The 7,994-nt window shown below is 38.2% G+C and overlaps 1 long non-coding RNA gene across 1 annotated transcript in view; it reads right to left on the bottom strand.

Moving 5' to 3' along the window:
- Positions 1–271: 271 nt before the first annotated feature.
- LOC306645013 overlaps positions 272–7,994 on the bottom strand; it is a 53,873-nt gene continuing 46,150 nt past the window's right edge. The window contains exons 11-12 of the long non-coding RNA XR_013759498.1: positions 6,681–6,734; positions 272–2,480 (exon numbers count right to left, since the gene is read on the bottom strand). This is a non-coding gene — a long non-coding RNA (uncharacterized lncRNA). The remainder of the gene's footprint in view (positions 2,481–6,680; positions 6,735–7,994) is intronic.

Below are 7,994 nucleotides of genomic sequence, written 5' to 3'. Positions count from 1 at the left end.
TTACGACCCCTAAGACCAAGAGACAACTCAGAGCTTTCTTATGAATGACTAGATTTTGCAGAATCTGAATCCCCAGTTTCCACCAAAGCACTGTATAAAGCCACACAGGGACCCAATTATGAGCCCTTGGATTGGACAGGAGAATAGCCAGATCTTTCGTCTTCCCAGCCTTGGGAATTCTAGATTTAGACAAGTCATTCACCTTACGTGTAATTGAAAGACAAGGTGTGACTATGAGGTCCCCACTTCAAAGCTGGGTGACATTCCACAGCCTGTGGTCTACTTTTCTGATTAATTTGACTCCATATCATGTGGAGAGGTTGGGTGCCTCTGTGCTGCAGCTACCACAGCACTGCTAGTAGGCATTCATTAGATGTCCAAACCTCCGACCAAGTTCAAGCTATACTTGAAATTAAAGGGCATCAATGGTTAACTAGAGGATGACTATCTAAATATCAATCCCTCCAGAAATCACTCCCAAGATTAGAATCTCCAGAAATCACTCCCAAGTTCTGCCAAACTCTAAATTGCTTCCCACCCCAGGGGAAGAAAATCATTTGCTTCATTTTGGAACCTATAGAGCAGATTTATTTTAGCAGACCTGATCTTATAGATCTCCTTTTAAATAACCCTGGTTATTTAAATGGTTTACAGACAGAAGCAGCTACATGAAAGAGGGAACTCAAAAAGCAGGTTATGTAATAATCAGCTTCCAGATAGTAATTAAAGCAAAGCCACTCTCACCAAACACCTCAGCATAAAAGGTCAAAATAATTGCCCTCACTTAGACTTAGAACTGAAGAAAGAATAATGAGTTAAACATATATAAGAACTCTAGATATGCTCTCTCAGTCCTCCATGCCCCTGCTGCTATATGGAAAGAGAGAGAAACTGGAAAGATTCCCTAAACACCAGCCTGAAATTCTTTCCCTGAAGCAAGCAGGCTGCCTGCCCTGGTATCAGCAATACATTGCAGCGGACATCAAAAGAGCAGTTTCCCTATAGTTCAGGGAAATAAACTGCTAGTCAAAGTGACAGACAAGTAGCACTTCAAAGTGTTTTAGAAATGGGCCTAACATACCTGACTCCAGATTTAGATATAAGTCTATCTTACTCAAAAATTAAGGGAGAAGGGACAAGCCAAGGAGGATATGAATGAATGAAAATGGCTGATGAATAAAGGAGAGAGATCACAAAGTTTTACAATCACAGTCTGATCAATAGGAAATTATTAAAGGGATCTATGATTCATATTAATTGGGAGAAATGAATTAACCACTATTGTAACCCATGGATTTTGAGGGAAAGGCTTCAAATCCCCTATTTGAAAGATCATAGAAGCTTCCTCCCTCTGCTTCCACTGTAACCAGAGAGAGAGGGGGAGAATCAGGCCACTACCTTTACTTACCCATGTACTTAATGACAAGGCACATTCCTTGGAGATGACTGACAACTGGACTTTACTCAAATGCCCCCCTGTGAAGGATATAACAATTTTCTAGGTTTTCTCACACTTTTTCTGGATGGATAGAAGTATACCCTTCCATAAGTGACAAGGTCAAATAAGTTGCTAAGACTTTATTAAAAGAAATTATTTCAAGGTTTGAACTTCCTAGATAATTCAGTGACAATGGATCTTCTTTTTTCTCCAAGGTAACACAGAAGGGAGGCCTCATGTACTTTAAGTATAACTTTTAATCTTCATACCTCTGGATGTCCCCAGTCATCAGAAAAAGCTGGAAGGGCTAAAATACATATTAAAACTACTTTGGCAAAATTGTTCTGGGAAACTTCAGAGTCTTGGCTACTTCTGTTACCTATGGCTTTGTTAAGAATTAGAATTGTTCCTAAGACTTCTTTCCAACTAAGCCCTTATGAAATACTGTGTGGCAGGCCTTTCTTGGTACAGATCCACTTATGGATCCTATGATACAACAGGTGATTAAATATGTAATCGATTTAGGCCAAGTACTAAAAACCTTTGTAGAATATGGCAACAAAATTCTTCTGGTTCCTGGTAGTATAACTTACACAAGAGTAGAACCTGGGGATCATGTCTTACTTAAGACTATCCCCCAGATCAGCTTCTTCCAAGATGCAAGGGTCCTTATCAAGTTTTTTTGTTTTTGTTTATTAGTTTGTTTTGATGCTGGGATTGAGTTACATTCCCAGCCTTTTTCATTTTTTTTATTTTGAAATGGGGTCTGGCTAAGTTGCTTAGACCCTTGCCAAATGGCTGAGGCTGGTCTTGAGCTTGAGATCCTTCTGCCTCAGCCTCCCAAGCTACTGGGATTCCAGGTGTGCCCTACCATGCCTGGTCTTATTGAGTTCTTCTAAACACTTCTACAGAAGTTAAAGTTCAAAGACATGCTTCATGAATTCATGTGTCAAGGATAACACCTATTTCTCTTAAGCCTTCACAGTTCTGGGAACCAATCAAAGATCCTGTCTCTTGTCTTGGAAGACTTAAAGATCATTTTCTGGAAAAAAGAACAAAGACAAAGAGGCTGATCATCAATGATTAAGCTAAGTCTTGGATCTTACTGTTAGCATAAATACTTAAATAAATGTTTACATTTTTCTTGTTTGCAATTTAGGTACACTTTTATGTATTAGACAAATAACCCTACATTTGACTCTTTTGATTTATTTAACTGTGTGTTTTCAGTTGGGGATTATCCTCTTCAGTTTAATTGCTTATCCTACTAATACTTAATTGCATCTAAGTTAAATCCCTGTGTATAATATTCCAGGCTTATTATTACTTTCTACATTCAGGAATTCTTGTCCTCCTTTTTTCAGGAGGAACCTATCAATCTCAACCTGTGCCATATGTAGGAACTTGCTTTGGCCTTAGTGTTTTCATTATTCTACTACTCACCTTAATATGTATGTCCTTAGGAACTTCAAAAAACAATGCATATATTCATAAGGCCAATATATATGCTGCTCATCATCTTTTTCATTCCTTTTTCCTGTGAAGAGTCAAACTCATTCCTTGACTGGGCCCAAAACCATGCTAAAGACATTAATAAGAACATTTTGTACCTCATGGTTTACTTGGTGGATTATTTCTTTGAAGGAAATGATTCAACTAACCTTCAAACACTTAAAAAGAACAACAGGTTGACTCCTCCATTTTATCAGTTGCCACAAGATTTAATGTATCCTGATGACCTGTTAATACAAGATTTCACATAAAAGGCCATGAGAAATTTTTTTCTGTCTCAGAGACAGAAACCCAAATGTGGAATTATACCTAGCCCATTTAGATAAAACACCAGATAAAACTATAATGAGAGAATGCAACCATAGACATTTAGGTTACTTTCAGATATGGGATGATTACATTTGGCTTACTTACACTGTATGAAAACTTGCTCAAATGGCTCCTATCTGCTGGGAACAAAGCAAGCATTTCCTGGGTCATTATGGAAACACAACTCAAAGTTTGAATTGAATATGTATCAAAAATTATATCTTCATCCTACTTCTTTAAAAAAAATGGACTGTTTTGCAACAGATTGGATTTGAAGACCAGGAATAAGATGGTCAGCTCCAAACAGAGCCCATTGGCTTTGTGGTACTAGTCTGTGGCCCCAGTTGCCACCCAGATGGTTGGGAAGGTGTACAATAGAATATCCTTGGGTACAAGGACAAGGAATTAAGGCTTTACACCAGCCAATCTCCCAGTTTTACAAAATAGGTAGATGCATTCTGTTTTCCACTCGTATGATCATGTGGTCTCTTTCTCCCACAAGTAGCAGCACTAGAGGATGTTATATTACATATTGAATCTCTTGCCAAATTTACCTAAAACACTTTTAAAGTACCATCCAATGTATTTTATTATTAAATTCAGAGGTATCAGTGATGAGAGAGCCATCGCACACAATGGAATGACTCCTGACATCTTGACAGTGGCCCAAGTTGGAACCTACGCAATTATTAAAGTAGAATGTTGTATATGTGTTCCTGGTAACTCCAGCAGTGCTTCTCCAGTGCTTCATGATTTATGCTCACAGATCAGTGCTATGTCTGATTCTACCTTGAGCTTTAATGGTTTACTGTTCTTACGGTTTTCTGGACCCTCATGATAGAAGAAAACCTTTTTCTTCTTAGCTCTTATATTTGACACTGGAATATTGGTTTGCTGTTTCAGATATCGTTGCTATGGAATGTCATCTAGACTACAATCTCAAATGCCTGTGCCCTCTTTCCAGATCATCAAAAATGAATGCCTCTCCACACAATAGAACTCAACCTTCCCATGCCTCCTTTAGACCAGTCAGGTTGAGACTGTGGATCCTGGTTATGCAGGGACATCACACCCTGTCAGATTGAAAATCTTTCAAAAGACAGGACTTCAAACCTTTATCTTCCCTTAAGAATAAGTAATCAACTAGGTGTGGTGGCACACACCTCTAATACCAGCAACTTGGGAGGTTTGGGCAGGAGAATCATGAGTTCAAAGCCAGCCTCAGCAACTTAGCAAGACCCTTAAACAACTTAGTGAATGCTGTCTCAAAATAAAACATAAAAAGGATAAAGCAGACTGGGGATGTTGCTCAGTGGTTAAGCTCCCCTGGGTTCAATCTCTGCTACCAAAAAATAAATAAATAAATAAATAAATAAATAAATAAATAACAGACCAAAGCCTCAGAGGGAGGGGGATGAGGAAGGATAGAAGACATAAGGTTAGGTAGAAAGGAGACCTATGGGACAAAATGAGAGTGGCTGTGAGTTAAACCCCAGATTTAAATTCCTCTTCCACATACTCTGATCACAAACAACACTACTCAGTTATTATCAAACTTTATCCACAGATCCATAAACACCTCTTTCCTGACCTGGGTCTAAAAGCAAAACAAACAAACAAAAAAGGTCTGAGAACATGTTTTGCTGAACAGATAGATTTTCTATAATTTCCTGCCTCAGCCTCCCAAGTTGCTGTGATTACAGGTGTGAATGCCACTTCCTTCAGCTAGTACAGTTTAAATTCACAAAGCAGAACAATGAAATCTCCAGATGGGGAAATTAATAGCTATTTTGCCAAAAACAAAGAAGACACCCCCTTGCAGGCAATGATTAACATGTCCAGTGGCCAATACAAATGAGAACTAAAAATATCCTTGGATATCCCGTCTCTATACTATAGATTTTACATATATAAAGATGCCATGCTAAGGTGAGGTCAACATATTGCTCTATAATTCCTGCCCCCTATCCTATCTCTCAGTGTCTACTCCTTGCTTTCTCTTGATAAAATCAATCTGTGCCTCATTTGACCCATCCTTAAGTTCCTTTCAGTGATGACATCAAGGATCCTCATGGCCGGAGTGTGAGGTCTACCCTCTCCCAGTGATTATCTTCAAGAGCTATGCTGCTTTGAATCAACATCAAATGGAAACAGACCTTCTAATTATTTCACTAGAAATATGATTGCAACAAACATTGTGTGTGTGATCTTGGTAGCCTTTACCAAAGACTGGCAGGACTACAGAAGCCATGTGGACCAATACTTGCATTCTGCTCTTAAGATTCCATGCAATACTGCTCTCCCCAACAGTCTCCTCTGCTCCATCTACATCAGCATGTAACATGGTTGCCCCCTCCCTTCTCCCTCCAGTCCCGGACCTGCCAACCTGTAAAAGTAGATTGTTCCCCACCTGCCTCTGCAAGTAAAGTGAGCCCAAGAGATGAAGTCAATGAGAACACACTCTTCTATGGCAGTCTATAAAGGAAGGCTCAGAGAGTGGCACCTTGTTATCACTGCATAAGTCTCTTTTATTTTCAACAACCAGCATCAGTCATACTTGGTGTCATTTTAGAGTCTCAAATTTGTAAGTCTAGCACTCCAGAGATTGTTTCTATCACTGCGTTTTATGGGCCATTAGAATAATCTTTTAAAAAGTGGATTTTTTTCAACCATTGTCATTTTTCCCTCCATTGAGAATATATTGAATAGTTATTGTCTTATTTCTAGAAAGAAGTATGAAAAGTATAAAGTTAGGAGCCATAGTAGATTATAATCAAAGAAAAAAAATACTTATTTTTTTGTTTGCCATGTGGTCAACATTAAATTTTATGAAGAGAAACTCTTCCCTATGTCTAACATCATTCTTGGCGAATTTTGCTTCCTGGTGGTTGATAACTATACCTGTTTCAGTATTTCACACTTCTTGCCATTAAATTAATTGATGTCCTAACATTTTCAGTGTGATACTATGAAAATTTGGTATCTCCACTGTCACTGCAGCAAAATTTAAATTTTTTGAAACCTCCCTTAGGATGTGAATGTGGATAATCAAAAGCAAATCATTGCATCAAAGCCCTTGGTTCAATTCCCAGCACCAAAAAAAAAAAAAAAAAAAAAAAAATACCTGATTTTGTAGAAGAATAAAGGAAGCAGACAAACAATGACAATTACCAAAGGTTAATTTTTATCTGCTACTAAATATAGTACTACAGATCATTATCTGCATATCCTTCTACATACCTGACATACAGAGTGAAACAGAGGTGGTTATAAAATACCTAAATAATTAAAGGTCTGATTTCCAGTAACAGGGAGTGAATTGATGGATCACTCTTCTGCAAATGACTTTTATAAAATCCGAACAAAAAGTAAATGCACTGAAAAGAAATCTAAATGAGGCAGTCATTGGAGGGGAGCTTACTTTTGATAAATTGTGAGATGTCCCCTTTACGTTATTCTTCAATCTCCACAGCTCCTTGAACAGAAAATTACAGTTTTATAAGCGTAGGTTGTCAGAGGGACAGGTCAGTGCTAAAAACAGCTGGAAAATTAGAAAGGAATATGAGAAGTAAGACAGTAACAGAATGAGACTCATGGTTTAAGTATAAACTCTGTCGAAATCCCTGGCTGACTGCTAAACTCATTCCTGGACAGTATCCCAAGAGGCCAACAAAAAGCATTTGGAGATCAGAAGAGTCTTTTGGTACCAGGGATTGATCCCTGAGCCACATCCCAGCCACCACCAACACCCACCCCCATTGTCTTTTTTTTTTTTTTTTTTTTAAGTGTGCACAGTTCAGGCAGCTCAAAGCAGAGGCCCACTTGTTTGAGGTATCAGGGGACAAAGCCTGAAACTTAAAATTTAGAGGGGGCATTGCAAGGAAACACAGAGGATGAGTCCAAACTCTAAGTAGTTTCTGCTCAGATACTCAGATGATCACTAATTTGCTTAGACACAGGAAAGACATTCTGGAGACCAGGCTAAAAAAGCAGAAGCTGGGGAGTGGAAGTGAGGGGAACAAAAACTCAGAAGGGATATAAGCTGCTGTAGGAGACATACAGTTTGAAATTCAAAATATGAATTTAGAAAGTGAACTACCTACTAGAACAAAAACCCAACAGTCCTCAGAAGAAAATAATAGAATACAGAGTTGCTGCAGTATTATATCCCCAGTGTCCATTTTTCAGCAAAATTTATTAGATAGGTGAAGAAAAAGGGGCATAAGAAAGCTATAATGCCTACTTTAGTGTCAGACAAAGAAACTTTAAGACAAAAACTATTACTAGAGACAAAGATATTTCATAACAATAAAAGGTAGAATAATCAAGGCATGTGTGCCTGGTAACAGCAACAAGATATATAAAACAACTGTCTATTTAAGTTCACATGGAACATTCCCAAAGACGGGCTATATTCTGGACCATTAGAAAAGTGTCACCAGATTTTTTTTTTCTTTTTGTGGTACTGAGGATTGAACCCAGGGGTACTCTACCACAGCCATGGTCCTTTTTTTTATTTTTATTTTTTTATTTTAGTGAGACAGGGTCTCACTAAATTGCCCAGGCTGATTCTAGCTTGTGATCTTCCTGCCTCAGCCTCCTGAGTTGCTGCGATTACAATTATTTGCCACTGCACCTAGCCTCAACAAATTTTCAAAGAAAAAAAATCTTTCAGGAAAAGTTTCAGATTTCAAAAAATTAGATACAAATAGAGAAGCCCTATTAAGAAGGTTAA

This window comes from Sciurus vulgaris, assembly GCF_902686455.1.
Source record: "Sciurus vulgaris genome assembly, chromosome: 15".
In the NCBI taxonomy this organism is placed as follows: Eukaryota; Metazoa; Chordata; class Mammalia; order Rodentia; family Sciuridae; genus Sciurus; species Sciurus vulgaris.
The sequence above is the reverse complement of the archived record's forward strand: the minus strand, read 5'-3'. Positions and strand labels throughout refer to the sequence as shown.